Below are 20,919 nucleotides of genomic sequence, written 5' to 3'. Positions count from 1 at the left end.
GTATGCTTCTAATATTTTTTATCTGGATAAACAACATCAGCAGATTAGGAACCATGGACACCAAGATCAGGTAACAAAACAAACTCAAATCTCATGTACCCACGAACCAAAATCACATTTTGTAGTGAACAAGTGAACCTTACATGATTTACTTCTTCAAAAGATTCATCCAACTGCAACACGTTGCCTTTTCCCACCGACTTAAGCAGACCAAGGAAAGCATCCAGCGGATTTTTTTTTTGAAACTCACAGCCTCCGCCGCTACTACAAGGTCCAAGACCAATCTGTATCATACGCCCAAACTATATAGTATATATACATGTTGTAAATCACAACCACCTCCTATGGTACACCGTAGACTACCAATGGCACTGCTATATGCCTACACCTCTGTACTTTAGCCACGCTGTAAATGTCTATCAGTGAAGATATCTTAACTATGCAAATGATCGCGACTACAACATGTGCATCATACACACCTAATTCTGCCCATAGCCTTTGCCCACGCGAGTGAGGGCGCCTACGATGATCACAGATGTCTGTATGAATAATCTGTAAAATTCCTACATTTCGTTTGTCATCTTTCTTAATCTTCTTTACATACTTTTCTTTTATGCATTCCCTGCGTTGAACTTAATCTGAGAACTCTAATGGAGTAAGAATATCATTCTTAACTTGTATTTCTATTCTCCCCCTCGAAATATGGCCTAAACGACAGTGCCATAATTTCGACAACGCATCGTGAGCTCTCTTATGCCACCTTTTCCAGATTAACACTCTGTGACCAGCTGCTTTATCAGCTAAGTGGCATATGTCTTTGAAGAGCCAGTGAACTGACTCTTTATTCTATCGAGGTACTCGGTGACCGTGTCACATTCTGGAATTGAGCCCACAATTGCAGGTTCAATCATGTTCTTTATCACAGCCAAACATTTCTTGTTTGCAGTGACCCACTTCCTATGCTCAAAAGCCATAGGATATTTTTTGGGATTCAAAATCCCTTTCTTTAGTTGTCCAAGTGGCATCATTCTCTTTTTGTCTCCCTCACCAGTGCCACAATCTCAGTGGAACACGGTGAGGTGACTACCCAGTCCACCTTAGACAAGATGAAAACCAGATCAAAACTTTTCTTAACATAAAAATAACACCATTTGCATGCCTTGATTCCAACGTTGGTCAAAATCAAAACATACAATTATTCTTATACACTAATTCTACATCACCGTTGGGCAGAAATAGAATTAATGCATAAATCTTTAACTTTCACAACTGTTCTTACACACTAATTCTACATCACCGTTGGACAGAAGTAGAATTAATGCATAAATCATTAAAATTAACATCTGTTCTTATACACTAATTCTACATCACCGTTAGGCAGAAGTAGAATTAATGCATAAATCATTAACATTACGATATTGTTATTAACAACGTTGGTCAGAAAATAACATCATAATTTTATCAAAACTCTTTTTCTCCAATTAAATACCACATTGGTTCAAAATAACTAGAGAATCGACAATTTCTTTAGCAGCGGAAAAACTTTTTTTTTCTCCAATTAAATACCACGTTGGTACAAATTAACTGGAGAATAAACAATTTCTCTAGCTGTGGAAAAAACTTCTTCTTTTCTTGAATTTTACCCACAGGGAAATTCTCTTTTCCATTTTCTTTAACCCGTTAATCAATTTCCAGGAAATAAACATTTACTAGAAAAAGAAGAAACATGAAAAAGAAAATTCATTATCTATTTTTCAGAAGCTTTTCTGGTTCATGTCTACCTTTTGGAAAAATAACACGTTGGTGTAATTTTACCAAAAATTTTAAACCGTTGAAATTCTCTTTTCTCTATTTCTTTTGAGCCATTTTCCATTTTTCAATTTACTGAAAAAGAAAAACAGAAAATGTGGGCTCATTCTTTCTTTCTCGGCCCAAAAACCGGCAAAAGCCAGCTCGGCCCACCTCTCCGCGTGCGCGCAGGCCGCAACCTGGGCCTGGGCCGGCAAAGTGGCTCGGCAGCGCGCGCCCGCCTGGGCCTTGAGTTGGCCAATCCAATCTCGACCGTCCGTCTTGATCCTACGGTCGAGCGCGCATCTCGCTGAGTATAAAACCGCGACGCCGCGCAACCCCGAGCAAAACCCTAGGTCATTTTTATTCGGTCTCTCTCTCTCTTCGCCTCACTGCTCTCTCTCTTCTTTCCTTAGTGATGCCGCAGCAGTCACCGAGCGAGCGAGCCCCGGCGCCGTCGCCGGCCCCCTCGCCGGCGTGCGCGCTCCCCAGCGGGTGAGCGCGCCGCCGTCGAGCGGCCTGGCCACGGCCCCCACCCGGCTCGGCTCTTCTTCTCCCACGCCGGCGAAGGGCCGGTTCGGTTTTCTGTTTTTTTATTTCTTTTCTTTTCGTTTGTTCACCCGAAAAGGGGATCTAGGGTTAGGGTTCGATTCCAGCCCCTGTTCTTCTTCCCTTCTTCTTTTCGAGTTGGATTGAACTTCTCTTTTCCGAATCGAAGGTGGGGATTAGGGTTAGGGTTCCGACCCTTGTCCTTTTCTCTTCTTCTTCCCCAATCGGATCTAGATCTTGTTTGTTTTTCTTTGTTTGACCGATTGGGGTTAGGGTTCGTGTGCCCACCCCTTTTCTTTGTTCTTTTCTTTGGATTTTTCTTTTCTTTGATTACTTTTCTCTTTTGGAGTTCATCCGAATGGCTTTCTCCTTTTCCCTTTCTCCATGCGAGTTAGGGTTAGGTCTTAGGGTTCGGCCAAATCCGAACCCACTCTTCTTCTTTCCTGAGCTTTCTGCGCGGGTTAGGGTTAGTGAACCCCTTCTCTGATCCGAATGGATCTTGTTCTTGCCGTGCGCCGGTGTAGAACAGCGGTGCTATCATCTTTTCCCCCTGCGCGGTGGCGGTGTTTTTTCTTTCTTCTTTTACCCGGTTAGGGTTAGGGTCACACAGAGGCAACCTGGCTCTGGTACCGTTGTTATGATCGATGTGTGTACCTCTGTGTGTGTAACTGTAGATCCATAGTAAGACTCCTGTTCAGGTTCCTCTGCACGCCTTGGCTGCAGCCTCCCGGAAGCCGGTGCTCGGCACGGTGGTGAGGAGGCGAGGTGGTGGCGATGCTGTGGAACGGTGGAGACCCTGCAGGGGGAGCGACGACTGTGGTTGGGGCACATCCCGTCGCTGGCAGCACGGCCTTTAGATCGGAATAGGGTTACTGTAGGTGGGTGTGGCGGCTCACGGCGAACCTCGTTCCGAGCCCTCATCCCCACCTTCCTTTTATGTGTGCTGTACGACAGGGGCCCACCAACCGGATTAGGGTTGGGTTCCCCCGATCAGGGAGCAGAGATAAGGGCCCAATAGACCGTTGGGCCTATTGGTGGAGATCAACTAACAGCCTGACCACTTGATCAACCCCTGCAAAACAATAGCTGAGTCTGAAGAAACAACTCGCCGGTGGAGGATCTGTTCTGGTATCTGAAGGCCGTCCAACGCAGTAGGCAAAGCTGAAACATCATGCTTGACAGGCAGCGCTTGCTTCAACTGGGACACATGGAAAACTGGGTGAAGTTGTGAGTGTGCAGGGAGAGCAAGTTTGTATGTGACTGATCCAACACGAGCCTCAAATTGGAAAGGACCGAAAAACTTGAAAGCAAGCTTTTGATTGGATCGAGGAGCAAGGGACTATTGGACGTATGGCTGAAGTTTTAGGTAGACCCAGTCACCTTCATTGAAGTAGCGTTCGGATCGCTTCTTGTCAGCCTGTTCCTTCATGCGTTTTTGAGCACGCATCAGATGTTGCTTAATCAGTGCCTGCATAATCTGTTTATCCTCCAGCCATGTAGAAAGCTCCATCGACGGGCAGGTGTCCACAACATCGATTCTAAAATGACAGGGAGCATAGCCATACAAGGCTTCGAAAGGAGAGCGCTCGATAGCCGAATGCCAACTGGAGTTATACCAGAACTCAGCTAAATGAAGCCAGTCTCCATGCATTAATGAAACAACGAAGGAATGTCTCCATGCATTGGTTCACACGCTCTGTCTGTCCGTCAGTCTACGGGTGATACGCTGAACTCATCTTCAACTGAACGTCAGCAAGTTTGAACAACTCCTGCCAGAGATGACTGACAAAGATACGATCACGGTCCGAGACGATGGAAGAAGGTAGAGCATGAAAGCGATACACTTGTTGCATAAATGTCTTGGCAACGGTCAGAGCGGTGAAGGGATGCTTGAGGGCAATGAAGTGACTGTACTTAGAGAAACGATCCACCACAACCATGTTGCAGTTGTATCCCTGAGAGGAAGGAAGGCCCTCGACAAAGTCCATAGAGATGCACTGCCAAGCTGAAGATGGTACTGGTAAGGGTTGAAGCAAACCCGGATAGCGTGCACGGTCAGGCTTAGACTGCTGACGTGTAGGACAGCTTGTAACAAACTGATGGACATCGTGTTTGAGGCCAGTCCAGGCAAACAGATGGCGAACGCGACGGTATGTCACAGGCGCACCTGAATGGGCACCGATGTGTGTAAGGCCTGAATGACACGTAGTTGCAGCTCCTTGTTATTCCCCAGCAAGACCCGATTCTTATACCGTAGCATACCATTGTGGTAAGAAAAATTGGGTACAGACTCAGGAGATAGCACTAACTGCTCAATATAAGACTTGGCTTGTGGGTCTGAAGAATATCCGACAATAACATCATCACACCATTGTGGTACCACAGTAGACAGAGCAAGACATGATTCTTCAGATGAGTGAGGTCTTCTGGACAATGCATCTGCTACCCGATTGTCACTGCCTTTCTTGTACACAATCCTATAGTGGAGGCCGAGAAGCTTAGTAAACACTTTTTGTTGCCACATGATGTGCAGCCTTTGCTCATTGAGGTGCACCAAACTCTTTTGGTCAGTGTAGATTATAAATTCAGCAAGCTGAAGATATACATGCCATTGTTCCACTGCAAACAAGATGGCCATGTATTCTTTTTCATAGGTCGAGAGACCTTGTGTCCTTGGCCCCAAAGGTTTACTGATGAAGTGATGAAAGCTAATGGGTGACCTTGCTGCAGAAGAACAGCCCCAACACCATGGTTAGAAGCATCAGTTTCTATTGCAAATGGCTTGGTAAAATCGGGAATAGCCAGTACAGGAGCAGAACTCATAGCCTGTTTCAGTGTATCAAAGGCCAACTGATGCTCTGAAGTCCAGATGAAGAGAGTGCCTTTCTTCAACAAGTTAGTAAGAGGCTTTGCAATGACAGCAAAGTGTCTGATGAATTTTCTGTAGAACCCAGCCAAGCCAAGGAAATCTCTGACCTCACATACATTAGTTGGTATTGGCCAATTCACAATTGCCTCAACTTTAGATGGATCAGTAGCAATGCCTGCTGAACTGATGATGTGGCCCAAGTACGAAATCTGCTGTTGAGCAAAACGACACTTGGACAGTTTGATGTGCCAATGCTCAGACTGCAATAAGGCAAACACTTTGGCCAGATCTTCTAGGTGCTGCTCATAAGTTGGACTGAAAACCAAGATGTCATCAAAGAACACTATAACACACTTTCTGAGAAGAGAAGCCAAAGTAATGTTCATAGCTTGCTGAAATGTATTGGGGGCTCCAGTAAGGCCAAATGCCATGACCTTAAACTCAAAGTGACCTGAGTGAGTTGAGAACGCAGTTTTGTGCTCTTCACCCTCCTTCAATCTTACTTGGTGGTAACCAGCAAATAAATCCAAGATGGAAAACCACTTAGCATTAGACAGTTCATCCATGAGTTGCTCAAACACAGGGATAGGGAAGGTTCCTTTTACTGTGAGATCATTCAGATAACGATAATCCACACAAAATCGCCAGGATCCATCTTTTTTCTTAACTAAAAGCACTGGAGAAGAGAAGGGTGAGTTGCTCGGTTGGATGATACCTTGCTGCAGCATTTGAGTCACCTGGTGTTCAATCTCGTCCTTCAGCACTGGGGGATATAAATAGCGGGCTAAGCCATTTAGCGGCTGAACAAAAAATATGCTAATCATCAAGTAATTTTACACATAATAAACGTAGAAGATGAAGACATTACAAATACCAATTACATCATATAATTCACCATGAGAATGATATGCAGCACTACGTCAGTACCATTCACATCCAGCAGCCCAATACGTAAAGAACAGAGGAAAAATGAGAGGAGTTTGAAGAATGTTGCCTTCTGGCTGAGACTGGGACATGGCCGTCGCAGCAACAGCAGCAGGCGCTGCCGCTTGCACTCCTGCAGTCCCGCACGCTCGCCGCTGCCCTTTGCCGCAGCTCGCCGCCACCCGCACTTCTGATGCCCCTCGCCGGTCTTGCAGTCTTGCACCCTCGCTGCTCGACGGTCACAGCAGCAGCAACATCCGGCGGCGCCGCCGCCAGCACTCACGCGAGCTCGGGAGGATGTCGAATGGCTAGGGTTATGCGTGTGAAAGCTTCCCATCGCTAGATATCCCAGCGATTTGGGCCTGCGCGTGATCTGGCGCAGAATAGCGGCACTAGATGAACCTTGATTTAGGGGCATTAGCGCGCTATTAGCCGCTAATAGCGGAAAAATTTACTTAGCGCCAAATCTGCCGTAGCTTAGCGTCCGACCTTCTCAAACGCTAAATCGCACTATAGCGGCCGATAAATCCCGCTATTTAAAACTATGGTATGATCTAATGTTAACTGGCCGAGCTCCTTGAATCAATGGAATGGAGTGATCATAAGGCCTCACAGGTGGCAGTTCAGAAGGAGGAGAACAGACATCTTGGAACTTTAACAAAATGCTCTGAATATCAGGTGAAAAGGCAGAAAAGTCAGTAGAAGACTGGTCTGAAGATTGTACTGACAAAAGCTGAAACACCAATTCAGTGGACTGCAAATCAGGAGAACCAGTGAGAATAACTGAAGATTTGTCAAAAGGAATTTGCATCCATTTGTTCTTCCAATCTACTTTCATTGGACTGAACTGCTCCAGCCAATCCATACCAAGGATTACATCATAAGATTGTAAGGGCAAGATGTTCAGAGAATGAGTAAAAACTTGAGAGGCCATAGACCAACTGCAATTAACAGCAATTTCAGAACAGTGCATAATACCTCCATTTGCAATCTGCACCTTGTGACTGGTTGGCTTCAAGGAGAGAGTTGACAACTTGTCCGCAATTTGTTTGCTGAGGAAAGAGGTGGTACTGCCGGAATCAACTAAAACAACCACTGGCACATTCTGAATGAGACCTGTGAACTGCATAGCGCGAGGGCCAACAGAGCCTGACACGGCATCTTGCGAAATGGCTAAGTTCAGCTGTTCCTCAGCAGTGGCTGCAACATCAGAGTCATCATGGATAGAAAAGAGTTCCAGTACCTCTTGCATGACGTGCAGACGAATGTTGGCAGAACATTTGTGATCACGTGACCACTTTTCAGCACAATGATCACAAAGCCCACGAGCCCGACGATAAGAGCGTAAGGCACGTAGCTTTTCCTCCGGTGTCTTGGCATTTGCAGGCACCGTGAATCCAGTATCAGCAGGCTTGGCATTTTGGTCGGCTGCTCCGTGTACCGGTTGCTGATGAGACGCATTCCTGTACTGGGGACGAAAGTATGGCGCCTGATCACGCCTGGCTTCCTTGTGTGGCGACAGATCGGCAACCTCTTCCTGCAAAAGCGCCAAAGTATACGCAGTATCCAATGTTTGGGGGCGTTGTACCACAACAACAGATCGAATAACAACTGGCAAGCCATCCACGAAACATGTCGTGTAATAGAGCATGTCTATGTTGGGATTGTAGGCTTTGAGTTGGTCTATCAAGGCTGCAAAACGCTCAACATAATCTATGACTGTGGACTCTTGGTGAATATGGAACATGCCGAATCAGGATTTGGTGCTGATCGCGACCAAAACGTTCATGCAACATGCGGCAGAAAGTGGGCCAATCAAGAGTTTTCAGAAGTGGTTCGATAGACTGAATCCACAGAGCAGCGTTATCCTTGAATTGCTGTTTGGAGATCTTGAGCCACAGGTGAGATTCAACTTGGTACATATCAAAGTAATCTTCGGCATTGGAAATCCAAAGCCAGACGTTATCACCATGAAAGGTGGGGAACGGGAACTTTGGCATACGCCCGGTTTGGCCAGAGTTAGGATCGGGTGGCTTGTTGCAAGTGGCACAGAGATCATATGCAGTACCATGGAATTTAGGGAGTGAGTTCGTACCATTGGCCGGGGAACGAGTAAGGGTGGTGACAACCCCGAACTCATTCTCCCATGGAGGTGTTTCAACGCCGTGCCCGCTGGGCCGAGCAGCCATTTCAATAGCAGATGGGCGCTTGTCGGTCTGCTCAACACCTGGTGAAGACGCGATCTGGCCCGGAGCAGAGGATGATTGCTCGACGACGGACCGATCCCACGCCTTGTCCAGCTTCAGAACCTTCAGGCGCATATCGTCGAGCGCTCCCTCAGCGTCCTGGCACCACTCTTCCAGGCCGCCCGTCACCTTCTCGATGATCTTCAAGCGACCGTCTTGGAGGCGCTCGGCCTCAGTGATGATGCTGGCGAGGCGGGCCTCCAAGTTGGCGATGCGGCCGTCGAGGCGGGTCTCCGATTCGATGATGCGTTGATCCACCGAGTGCTCGGCATCCGAGAAACGCCAATCTAAGAGCTGCGTCTGCTCCTTGAAGAGGCGCTGGAGCTTCGCCATCAGCTGTTGGCCTTCGGGACTCATGGCGCCGTGCTTCTGCTTCACGAATCGGGTGTAATGGAAGTGTGGTGGAGGCGGCGGCGGTGGTGGTGGTGGTGGTAGTGGTGGGGTATGCGCCAGATTGGGAATCCTCCACAAATCGGTGAATGGGCCAACGGAATTACGGTGGTTCACCGGCGGCCAGGAGCTCACTGGACACCAGGAACGCGATCCAACCAACCGCGTTTGTTCTCACGATCGATGGGATACAGGATTGTGGCCGATCTCGGATCGAGGAGTCTCTGATACTGAATTGGGAAAGGAGATGGGAAGATAGACTTGGGGAAGAAGAAGCAGAGCACGGGGTTGGAGATCGGAGGAATGATTATAGTTGGGTTTGTTTTGGGTTCAATACATGTTGCCCTCTCAACTGAGCTCTCAGGTACTTATACACCTGGCAGTGCCGGTTGCTTGCTCCAACGGCGCAGCCGTCTCTATCACCTAGGAGTCAAGCCCATTGCGGCCCGTGAACGCGAGTACTTGGCAGGCGAATGCGAGAACTCTGTCTTGCTGCTGTTGCCGGATGGGCCACAGTAGATGGGCCGGCCTCAGTACATGTAGATGCGGTGGTAACATCACTCCCAGGAGGCACCTGATCGGATGTGGCAGCATGGTCCCCTGGATCCGAAAGCTGCACATGGTCGACCTCCACGTCGGCGAGCGACTCAGTCGTGGAGTGAGCGGTTGGCCAAGGTTGGCACTCGTGCTCCATGGCAACCCAATCCGACATCCAGGATCGCTCAGAAGCAGAGTCCGGTGCCTCTGTCAGAGCTTCACTTTCGTTCGCTCGACGCGTAGCACCCGCGGCCAGCTCTACGTGAAGACAAAGTAGCATCGGATCCTCTTTGCACAGTGGCAGAGGGCAGGCTCCACCGACTTCAAATTCGAACCGTTGGCTTGATTCGTCGACAGGCTGAGCAAAGCGCTCAGATGATAAGCTTGAGGCTGGCAGCGACGTCACCTGAGCAGGGGCAGCCTGCAGGAGCTCTTTTGCTTTGCGACCGTGATCGTTGGGCTTTGCTTTTGTTTGAATCTGGCAACTGAACCCACCCACGAGTACAGCAGCAAACCAGTGACTTAGAAGCTCGGACCGTATGATCTCGTGCTGGCGAAGGAACGGCGGCGGTTCGACGACGAAAGGCACCTCCGGTTCCGGCACGGCGATCACCACCTCTTGAGGAACGAAATCGGGGTGAAAGCACCATGCGCAAACAAAGAACTCGGACATGTCCTCTTGCGACGCGGTGACCGGGGCCATCTCTAGGCCTGCACAGGAAGAGCCGAGAATATGCTGTGCCGCGTCCAGGCTCCAGGCAGGCGACGGCAGCCCCTTGAATCCCAAGAGGACCTTAAACCGGAAGGACCCAGCCGAGGCCCGAGGCCATGGATTGACGACGCCAGCGCCGCCACAACAGGATGAAACGCGTGTTCAGCAGTGCCGGCATGTTGAGATTTGAGAACATCTTCTAGGTCCTCCCTGGATCGGAACTGCACCAAGAAAACTTCAGGCGCGTAGGTGCTGACGGAGAACGCCGAAGACTGGATGTGGTAGACCTAATCGAGCTGTGCGCGGACCTCCTCCGACGAGACGGACGGACGGTTCCGGCCCACAATGGCGACGAGAGCGAGAGACATGGCGTCCTCGGCTGCAGCGACCTCAGTTAAACGAGGGATAACGACGACCTCTGTCTTGGGACGACGTGAAGGGTTCCCAATAGGCGGTGACGGCGGCGGCGATGGCTCCGTAGTAGCATGATCTGGCTGCGACTGGTCCAGAAACGGTGCGCCCGCTTGCTGCGACGACTGGTCCGTCGATGGCGCGCATGCAGGCGGCACCGAAGAGCCTCGACCCGTGGAGCAGGAGTGCCCGGAGACCTTGTCCCCAGAAGAGGAGACCCGACGATGGTGCTGTGCCTCCCGGCGGCGGGGGGCGCACGCCCTCTTCCGTTAGACGCTGGCGCTCCGCGCGTAGGGGTCCTCCGCCGCTTGCAGTTGCATGCCCGGTGGCCGGTGCTGCGGCAAAGGAAGAAGCGCGAAGGGAACCTGCACTGGGCTGCAACGTGGTCGTTGCCAAGGCAGTTGAAGCGGAGCCCGACAAACTCCGAGGGAACAGGTCGCGGACCGTTGACTGGGCGTCGAGGGTGATGGCGCCAGCGATGACGGCTCTCGACGACGTGGAAGCCGTCCCCGTCGGCCACCATCTTCCAAATTGTTGGAAGCTATTCATACCTTCCCTTCATGATGCACTGCTAGTGGAAATAGGAATCGAAGCTATTGATGATGGCGAGGCCGAGGGGGTCAGACTTGCTGTCGAACTTTAGGAAGTCCATCTTCTGGGAACAAGGAGGGAGGGGTTTGTCGTTCATGTGCTCTCCAGTCGCAGTCTTTAGGAATTCCATCTTTCGGAAACACGACGTCAAAGTAGACGGCGACGGATTCGTGTCCAGGTGCTGGATAGCCTGAGTGTACTGGTGTCGACGGCAGCTTGCAAGGTCTTGATGGTGTCGGTGAGGGAGGAAACCAGGGCCTTGAGGTCATCATTGTCGGCACTCGGCATGGTCTTGTGCGGAGGTGGGGCATGGTGGTACACGTGCGGCACGGTGGGCGGCTGTGGCGAGGAAAGCCAAGAACGTGATACCAGCTAGGTTGTCAGGGTCATAGGTAACTTGACCATGGCTATGCAGATTATTGGGGTGAGGTTTTTCCCCTCCGCTCCCTATGTTACAGAAAGGAAGATTAGGAGAAGGATAACTAGCTTGTTCCAAAGTTGCAGGTACATATTTCACCAACTCTCGGCGTACTCCAACCAAATCTCACATTTCGATCTCCTCCTACATTCCACTCATCTTTATTTTCTTATAACTGATGGGAACATATTAATATATATAAATGTTGTTTCTATGCAAAAGAAATTGAGGATTCAAGTAAAAACACAGCTCCAGCAGAGTCCTACTTGAACCCAAAAATATGGAGGCCCTCGATCAATTTGCCCCCTAGGCTCATTCCTGGGCACTCTCCACGTGGACCCTACTTGCCCTACTTGTCCCTTGAAGTTGTTTCCAGCTAGCCCCTGCTCAAGATTCGCCCTTTCATGCCGAGCGCGACCCCACCTGGAAGCACCTCCATGCCACGCCGCCCCTAGGTTGGCAAGACACATGCGACCAACCTAAGCCGCTCCCAACTGACACGGATCCCTAAGGAGGGCGCCATCCGCACCTCCTCTTCAGGATCTTTACGGTTGTGTGGCATACGGCAATCCAAGTAATAAACTAACACATGACCCAATGGATAATACAATGAAAATTAAGGATTCATAAATCTTTCGCAATGACGCACATCATATTACAAAAGTTCAGAATATAGTTTAATCCCATCTAAGGTTGACATCTCAAGATCACTCATATATGAATATCAGAGTTAACCTGTAGCCACTTGGAGTCGCCCACTCCAAATTCTACTATGCAGCGGTGAAAAAGAGCATTGGCTCAATTTGACCGAATCGGCATTACCTGCAAAACAACTTAACAGCAGCACTGTGAGTACATTTCGTACTCGCAGGACTTAATTCCAACATATGAATATTTGGTGGATGCAAGTGTGTTATCAGGCATTTGTGTATTTGCGGAAAAGCAATGGCGTTTCTTAAATGACATGCTCAGGATTCGTAATTAAATTACTGGACAACAAGGTTCATGATAAAAGTAAAGTGATCAACATTTATGTCATATCATCATCAAGTTTCGTCACTAACACTACCATGGGTGTAGAAAATAAGAACAACCAAAAGATTCCATCCCGAGGGACTTCAGGCTTTCAAACTCTGCAGAGATGTACAACTGTATCCACAAGAAAATCGGGACTAACCACCATACCCGTGCCCGAGTAAGGGTTGCCTCACGCTTTCCAACATTTCCCAAATTTGGCCCGAATATCACATGAAAGGTTTGACTGGTTCCTGGTTAATGCTACCACCATCTAACCGGTGCCACCTTCTTGCCACTTACATGGATAGACCGGTCACAATTAGTTACTAGGCTTGCCGCCCCCATATGCGACATATGGTCTGTACGAGCGGTTACTCGAACTCACGTATCCCAATACAGGTCCTTAACTACTCCACGAGCTATGTCACTTGAGATCCCACACTCACAGTGACCTACCTCTCGCATGAGCAAGAGTTACCAAATTGATCATCATGATGTTATATCAAGTTGAGGTGAGCCCTTAGTCAAGATTAGGGAAGTAGATAAGTTGTAACCCTCATTCTTTTTAATACTTTATTATCCCGGTGTAGCATCCTACATGCGCAAGTATGAGTTCCCTTCCTCATACTCGACTTGGTGGATAGTTCTAATGTTAATTGAAACATCATTAAGTGTATTAACCACATCTACATGTAATGCAATTCATAATGAAACACAATAAGTGTCCAAAATAGGGTTTATAATAGTGGGGTGCCTGCCTGGTTATGCCGTTCCCGAAGATTAGGGACAGCGGTGACGACTCACGCACGATTCCTCACATGACAACCGAACCTGAAAGAAGGAATTTCGAGGATTGGAGATAACTGCGCGATTGATAAAGAGACAATGATTGAGAACTTGATTTGGAACTTGGTAAGAGACATCTAACTGTGCTCTTATTGTTATACTATCTGTCATCTAATGCGGCTTGGGTTTTCTAGACTCAGGATCAAGGTCCTAGAGTTCATACACTGTCTTTGTGAACCATCGGATGCTCCGACATGATCTGGGTGCTCTCGGGGTCACTGGTTATTCAAGCTAATAATTTGGCAGACACTCCATGAGATTCCACGGACGCTCCAGTAGAAACTTGGTACTCTCTGGTTCACTAGGTGTTGGCTTATATAATTCATCAGACACTCCGACGCACACGGCGAACACTCTGCTAAATCATACCAAAGGGAGATAACACTACTACAGAAATCTTATTAGACGTGGGACAAAATGATTAATGGAGGCGGGCAATCCAACCGCCTCCAATCAAAGGTCACGGTAAGGTCACGGTTAATCCATGACCTACGAAGGCGGTTGCTTTGCTTGCCTCCGTAAATCAAATTAAAATAATAAAAAAGCAGTTGCCCAATGCCAGCCCATATGGGCTTGACGTCGAGCCTAGCTACGCCGCCGCCGTCCAGGATCTACCGCCGCCGGTCCTCCTCCTGGACGAGCCGAGCGGCTCACCGCCGCCAGATCTGCACCTGGATGCGTCAAGCGGCCTGCCGACGTTGGATCTCGCGCGTGGACGGCGGATCCCGCCCGTGGATGCCAGATCTTGCTCGCCGTCACTGTAGGTGGAGGAGGCCACCCTCGAGCGCTTCTAGGGCTTGCTGACGAAGCCCGCTCAACCCACGTGCGCCGCTGCCATCGGACCTCCTCCTCCTAGATCCGCCCTCGACATGCCTCCTTGTATATCTGCTTGGGCGCTGCCGCCTAGGAGCCGCCAGGACGCGAGGAGCCCCACCGACAGCAGGTGTGGCCGTCCCGTGCACCGCCACCGCTAGTGGGGGTTGCCCCGCGTGCCACCGTGAGAGGGACAGGGAGGCCAAAGTGGAGAGGGAGAGGGAGTGGGAGGCTGGAGTGTAGAGGGGGAAGGAGGTTGGAGTGGAGAGGGAGGCGCTCAGTCTTGGGAGGTGCTCGGTCATGCAGGGCCGGCTTGGTGGTAGAGGGAGGCGGTGAGAGAGAGAGGAGTGAAGAAACCCTAAGTCTCTATATTTATAGTTGAAGATAGCTATCAGGCCTTGATGGGCCTGTTGGGCCTCAACCTTTTCAGAGGCGGTCCTTATAGTGTGCCCGCCTCCGTAAATGGATTTACAAAGGTGAGCATCTTAAGACAACCGCCTCAAAAATTAGACCATTTTTTGAGGCGGTTGTCTTAAGATGCCTGCCTCTATAAATCCATTTACGGAGGCGGGCACTTTCTGACCGCCTCGGTAAATAAAAAATGACCTCCTCCATTAATCTTAGGCATTAACCGAGGCGGTTGGATTTTGTGACCACCTCAGTTAATAAAAGGGCACTGTCTTCCAAAATCATTTGTGTAGTAGTGTAAGGTTTTGGTGACTGGGTTAAAGGGATGACGGATGCTCCGATAACTTTGGCAGACTCTCTATCAGTTGAACGACAGAACCTATGTTCTTGTGTTCTTGGGGGAAGGCTTAGGGATTCATGCCTAGATGTTGGATTAGTTCCTCCATGCATGTGCAGGGTATTGCAATGGTGACTTGGGTAGCTTGCTAGGCTTAATATACCTAGGGTTTTGGCTTGAGTTAGCTAGTGCAACTAGTGATTCCTTAATTCACTTGAAATCCTAAGAGAGATTGAGAGATTGAGATTGAGCATGACAACTTAGCTTGGGGTCTTGGTGAGTTCCTTGTCACCAAGATCAGAGATCAAACTCTTGACATCCTTGTTTCCAAGCTAATGAGAGAGATTCCATCATTTCTTGCAATACATCCCAAGAATCCAAATGAGAGAATATCTAAGGATAATCTTGAGAGGATTAAATTGTAGCATACTTGATTCTTACCCTTGAGATGATAAACTCTTAGCAATCCTCATGGTTCATCCATCCAAATGATGAAACTTAGATTAGGGTTTGAGGATTGATCTCAAGATAATGAGAAGAGAGAGTTCTTGAGCTAACCATGAGATGAGAGGTTGTTGAAGCTCAAGGTCTTGATCCAATGCTGATCTTGCTGCCCTTTGTAGACTAGATTCTCTTCTCCTTCTTCTTCTTCACGTTCTCACTCTAGTTCATCCTTTCCTTTCTCTTGTTCTTCATTCTAGAGAGAGTGTGAGGGGAATGAAAGGGGAGTGAGTGGAGTGGAAGCTCAGCTACTGAGAAATATCTCCATTTCGTGCTAACATGTGGGCCATGTCCCATAATGGACAACAACTCATTTTCCACTCATTCTGTTGTCTCTGCCTTTTTATCGGATGGTTCAGTGACTCTGCCGATAAATATCTGTCTTTGTACAGTTGAGTTAAGGATCAGGATTCTTAGCTTTGGGTTAATCTCATGGTTCACACATGTCTTGCCTAGTTTCAGAGGAGATAGGGAATCCTTGTTGAAGTTCTCATGAGATATTTCCTAAAAGTGATCGCTCGTTTGACTTTTTGTTGACCAAAGTTTGACTTGGCTTGACTAGTGTAGTTGATTGAAATGGTATCCATTCTTTTGATCTAGATGCTAGGAATCTCTGCGGGAGCTGGTTTGGTTGCTTTGGCGATGTCAAAAAATGAGAGCCTCTATTGTAACAAACTCGGGTTGTTATAAATCTCCCCCACTTGAAATCAAGCTCGTCCTCGAGCTTGCTAAGTGGTTGTCTTTGGTGTACTAAAGAATTTCTTCAGATGTTTCACATTCCATTCACTTGATACAAAATCAGCTGAGATATTGCTGGCTTGCTGAGTTTTGATGGACGATCCGATGAATTCGACGGACTATCTGGTAAAACATCAGATTCCAAATTCTATAACTGCTGGGCTCACTAGTTTGGCGGATGCTCTGCCACTTGTAGCGGACTGTCCGGTAAATGTTAGGCTATAAAAGGCCTGACAGTCCCTACACAAGTCCTTTTCTTATCTTCCACCCGCCTGTCCCCCACGCGCATGTGCCCACACTGACGACCACACCACGACACCGACCTTTGGATGCTTCTCCATCGATTCCTGTGGTCACGTGCCCATCCAAGTGCTTCTCCAAGATGTGGGGTGCCGAATAAGCTCCTTTTTCCTTTGTTTTGGTTTATTCCCCATGGTTAAAAAGCTAGGGTTTCCTCGATCTACTCAATGGCTAGGGTTCCTTCAAATCCATCATGGGGATCTTGTCTAGCACGCTTAGATGTACCATTGTGCAAGTTTTGATGTGCTAGCATTGGTTGAATCATGAGATTTTGAGGACTGAATTTGAGGCGGTTACTGTACACTGTTCTTCACTGTCGACCAATTGGCGGATGGTCTGTCGCTCTAGCGGAAGGTTCCGCCGGTTCACAATGACTTAGAAAATTTTGTGATATCTGTCTGATGTTGTCTGTTGGAATGGTGGATGGTACATGAAATGTTATCCAAACCTTGTAATTGTTCCTTATATACTTCTTATATCTTGTATGCATGTTGTAGATCACATTGTCATGCCATTCTTGTATCCATGCTTGCATTTACTCAAAATTTTCATTTAATCTCATTTTTGTCCAAGTTTCACTGATCATTGTTTACTCTTTGGTTGCAGGCATGCTGCGATTCGTCTTTGTGGTGGTGGTAGAGAGCAAAAGAAGCCAAGGAGGGATACTAGCAGCAGTAGCCATGGGTTATCAATGGTGATGATCCTGCGGACAGTGACTTCGAGATTGAGGAGATGGGGAGCAAGAAGAAGCGTCCACACAAGTCAAGGTCTAAGAGGGCTAGCAACACAGTGCCGAATCCTTCGCCTCCAACTTCTGAGGATAAAGATGAGGAGGATGACGATGATGAGAAGGAGGAAGGAGAGGAGGGTGATTAGGAGGAGCAGGCCGATGATGATGGGGATGATGAGGAGGGTGAAGCTAAAGAGCTTGGTGGTGGGGATATAGAGTCTGATGATGAGGACGTGGAGTACAATCCACAGATGTTGGTGTCCCCATTGATGTGTCAGGCCCACCAGCTAGAAGAAAGAATTGGAAGGAGAATCAGTTCAGGGATTTTCACACAGCATGCAACATCAAGCAGTTGTCACAACAATTTGACAAAGCACAATGTAATAACAAGTAGCATATGACTAAGGTTTGTATCATTGAATATTGTCATATGGCCTTGGTAGGAATTATAATCATTGAGGATCTTTTCATTTTAGCATTTTTAAAACTAAAAAACTCCAGATGTCAAGCTTCTCTTAGAACAAAGTCATAGCATATTCCAATTGTACAATATCATAACTCGCAATAACTTAGAAAATGATCATGCCTTTGCAACCCACAATTCAAGTTTTTTAGGATGAGACTTTTTTAGTCAACAAACTTAAATCTTAGGGAATTCTAAGTTATAAACTAGGCACAGATAAATTATAAAATAGAGCAACTATTCATCATTTCAATGAGGGAGAAACTGAACATTTTTACTACACATATGTAGAGTGGAATAAATATTTTTGTTCTTTTTATCATATTTTTTTTGTCTTTTATCATGTTTTGATTTTTTAAACTAAATAGTAAATAAATAAATGCATAAAAATAAATTAAAGATGCAAGGTACCTCTGCAGGGTCCTCTCCCAAGCTAGAATGTTGAATATTAGCATTGCGAGGTTGAAACTTGCCAACTACAACTTGACCCGAAATCTCTCCCCAAAATTTATGACGATTAAAACCTTTGAGAGAATGATCTAGATCAATTGAGCATTTTCTATGGAAACTTAAGTGAGAACTGAGATCTATCCAAGTGAGAAAACATTCTTGTTCAAAGAGTCGAAAAGTGAACCCATTCTCAACTTCTTGTAAGGAGCATAAAAATTTGATAGTCAGGAGGCAAGAACCTTCCTCCCAAACTGGAGCAACGTTCTCCCATCCAACGGCTTTCCAGATAGCAGAGAATTCGACATCCATACCTATTTTCTTGAGAAGGTTCGGGTCATATGCCGGCGTGTGGACAAACTCACGATCCTTGATGAGGGCATACGCTTGCATCTTCGAGGGTCCTTCTAAGTCGAGGTAGGGTGCGTCATCCTCCACCTCCATTGGTTGTTCTTGCCTTGCGCTTCTGTCAGCATAGTCTCGTCGTCTTCATGCATCGGACTTTCTTCAAGCTCGGTGAAGTATGCACTCGAGCTTCCACGAGAGCAACTTGAGCTCGATCCCGTGATCTTCTTGTGTGCACTAGCAACCTTCTTACTGAACCTGCCCACGGTGGCAACAACACGAACGCCAACTGAAAACTCGGGTGCGGGTTAAGGTTAGCACCAAAATAAAAAAAAGATAAACCCGAGAACTAGCTTGAGCTTGAGATTTTTGTATAGGTTTCTTGCACTACAACTTCGTGGAAAATTTTGGAATGAAATGTGGAAGCAAATGAGTTTGAGACAGAGAGAGTGAAAATGTGGAGAGTGTGGGTGAGTGGGAGCTCAACCCAGGCTCTCCCTTTTATAGTTGAACGCCAAACCGCTAGGAAGGGGAATGGGGCAACAGCTAGTAGCCGTTGGCTCTAGCTGGGTGCGTGTGGCAGCCAGGCTGGGGTGGCTGCCCCATGGGTGGGGCCGCACCCCTGGTGGGCCCACTACTACCCCCCTTTGGCAAGTAGCTCCCAACGGCTCTAGAGAGTAGCCGTTGGGGTTTGGCTTTTTTCCAATCTCAGGTTTGCCCGAAATTTATTTTCCACAAAAGTTTTATTATATTTTGAAATTTTCATGAATATTTTAAAAATAAGAAATGATAATAGAAAATTCTACGTAAATAGAAAATGATTTTTCATTTTATCTAAGGAGTTATTTTTGTAGCAAAATTTTAAAATTTGAAATTTAAAATATGAATTAATTTTTTTTAAATAACTACTGGTTTACCTTCGGCAAGGTGTCGACGTTTATAGTCCGTCGGGCAAGACTTCTCCTCTATTGATCTGCAGTTGCATGAACATTTTCAAGGGAATTCTTGGGTTGCCCTGGGATTTTCTCCAAATGATTGGTAGGCATAGAAGAGCTATTTGGGAAATTTGTGTTTCAATCATTTTATTAAAACATAGTTGGTTTTTCATAGAGGAGGATAAACTTTCATTTTTAGTATTTATGTTTTCAAGCATTTTGTCATTATACATAAGCTTTTTAGTGAGATTTTCATTAATTTTAGCTTGGCCAGAGACCAAGTCTTTCAAGGAAGTTTGATTCGAATTATAATTTGAGTTGAAGTTCAAATTACCTCCTTGCAGGCGCGACTGGTTGTTCCACCCATTATTACCTTGTGGACGGAACATGTTGTTGATGTACGCAGTATCATCGCAGGTCTCAGGGCAGTCGTTCCTCGAATATTTCCACTTTCACCATAGACCTCGCATGTCATATGCAAGTTCATGGCCTTGATGGTGCCGTGCATTGCTCCCTTTTCGTGGGCATGCTCGTCAAATCTTTTCATCAATAGGTCCACTTTCCGGCATGCATGTCCGTCTCCTTCATGGTATGCATGACTTTTTATTGTTTATTTGACCTTTCCTCGCTCCAACTCTGATTGGACACCATTTTCTCGATGAGAGTCGTAGCTCCATCAATGGTGAGCGAGAGGAAAGCTCCTCCAGCAGCGGCATCAATGTGTCCCCTTGACATGGGTTTTAACCCATCGTAGAAGTTGTGGAGCACAAGCCAGTTTTCTATCCCATGGTGTGGACATGCTTGTATGTACTCCTGTAGCCTCTCCCACGCCTCAGGAATAGATTCCATGGAATTCTGCTGGAAATTTGAAATTCTTCCCCTCATGGCATTGGTTTTGCCCATGGGGAAGAACCTCACGAAGAATGTCGTGGAGCACTTGGCCCACGTATTGATGGCTTCCTTGTCCTTATAGAACCACTATTTTACCTTCCCGACAAGGAGAAGGGAAACAAATAGAGCCTGATGCTCTCTGGTGTGACGTCTTTTTTGACGATGGTATCGCACAACTCGAGGAAGTGTTGGAGATGCGCATTCATGTCCTCATTGGGCAAACCATAGAAAGGATTTGCCAGCACCATTATGATCAGGCTAGTCCTGAGTTTGAAGTTTTTGGTGCCTGTGTTGACAGCAGGCCTAATGAGCATGTTGGCAACAGCAGGGATGGAGTACTCACAGAGTGACTTGTTGGCCATAGTTGTACTAGCAGATGGTGCAGGGGTGACTGGTTCCTCTATCGGCGGAGTAGCAGAAGAAGAAGCGGTATGGGACCGGTTCTTCCTTATGAGTGTCTCTAGATTTTCGATGTAGTTTTCTGGTAGGGGGAAACCGGTCATACTATTGACGGTCACTAACATCAATTATAAACCGTCAACATAAGCTGCATTTATAGTTAATTCGATCACCAAACATAGGTATAGGGGTTTAAACTAATAAATTCCATGAGTTTTCGTGAATCTATGTTTTTAGCAGGGTTTATCTAGAAAACCATCAAGGGAGACCTATTCGTTGATCCTTTGTAGTTCACCTCCCGTTTGTAGGTGCAA

The 20,919-nt window shown here is 47.2% G+C and overlaps 1 non-coding gene across 1 annotated transcript; it reads left to right on the top strand.

Moving 5' to 3' along the window:
- Positions 1–20,096: 20,096 nt before the first annotated feature.
- LOC136484458 (small nucleolar RNA R71) lies at positions 20,097–20,203 on the top strand. Its single transcript, XR_010765978.1, has one exon. It is a non-coding gene; the product is annotated as a small nucleolar RNA R71 (small nucleolar RNA).
- Positions 20,204–20,919: the final 716 nt, after the last annotated feature.

Source organism: Miscanthus floridulus, chromosome 9, assembly GCF_019320115.1.
Source record: "Miscanthus floridulus cultivar M001 chromosome 9, ASM1932011v1, whole genome shotgun sequence".
NCBI lineage: Eukaryota > Viridiplantae > Streptophyta > Magnoliopsida > Poales > Poaceae > Miscanthus > Miscanthus floridulus.
Note: the sequence above shows the minus strand (reverse complement) of the source record. Positions and strands in the feature narration are given on the sequence as shown.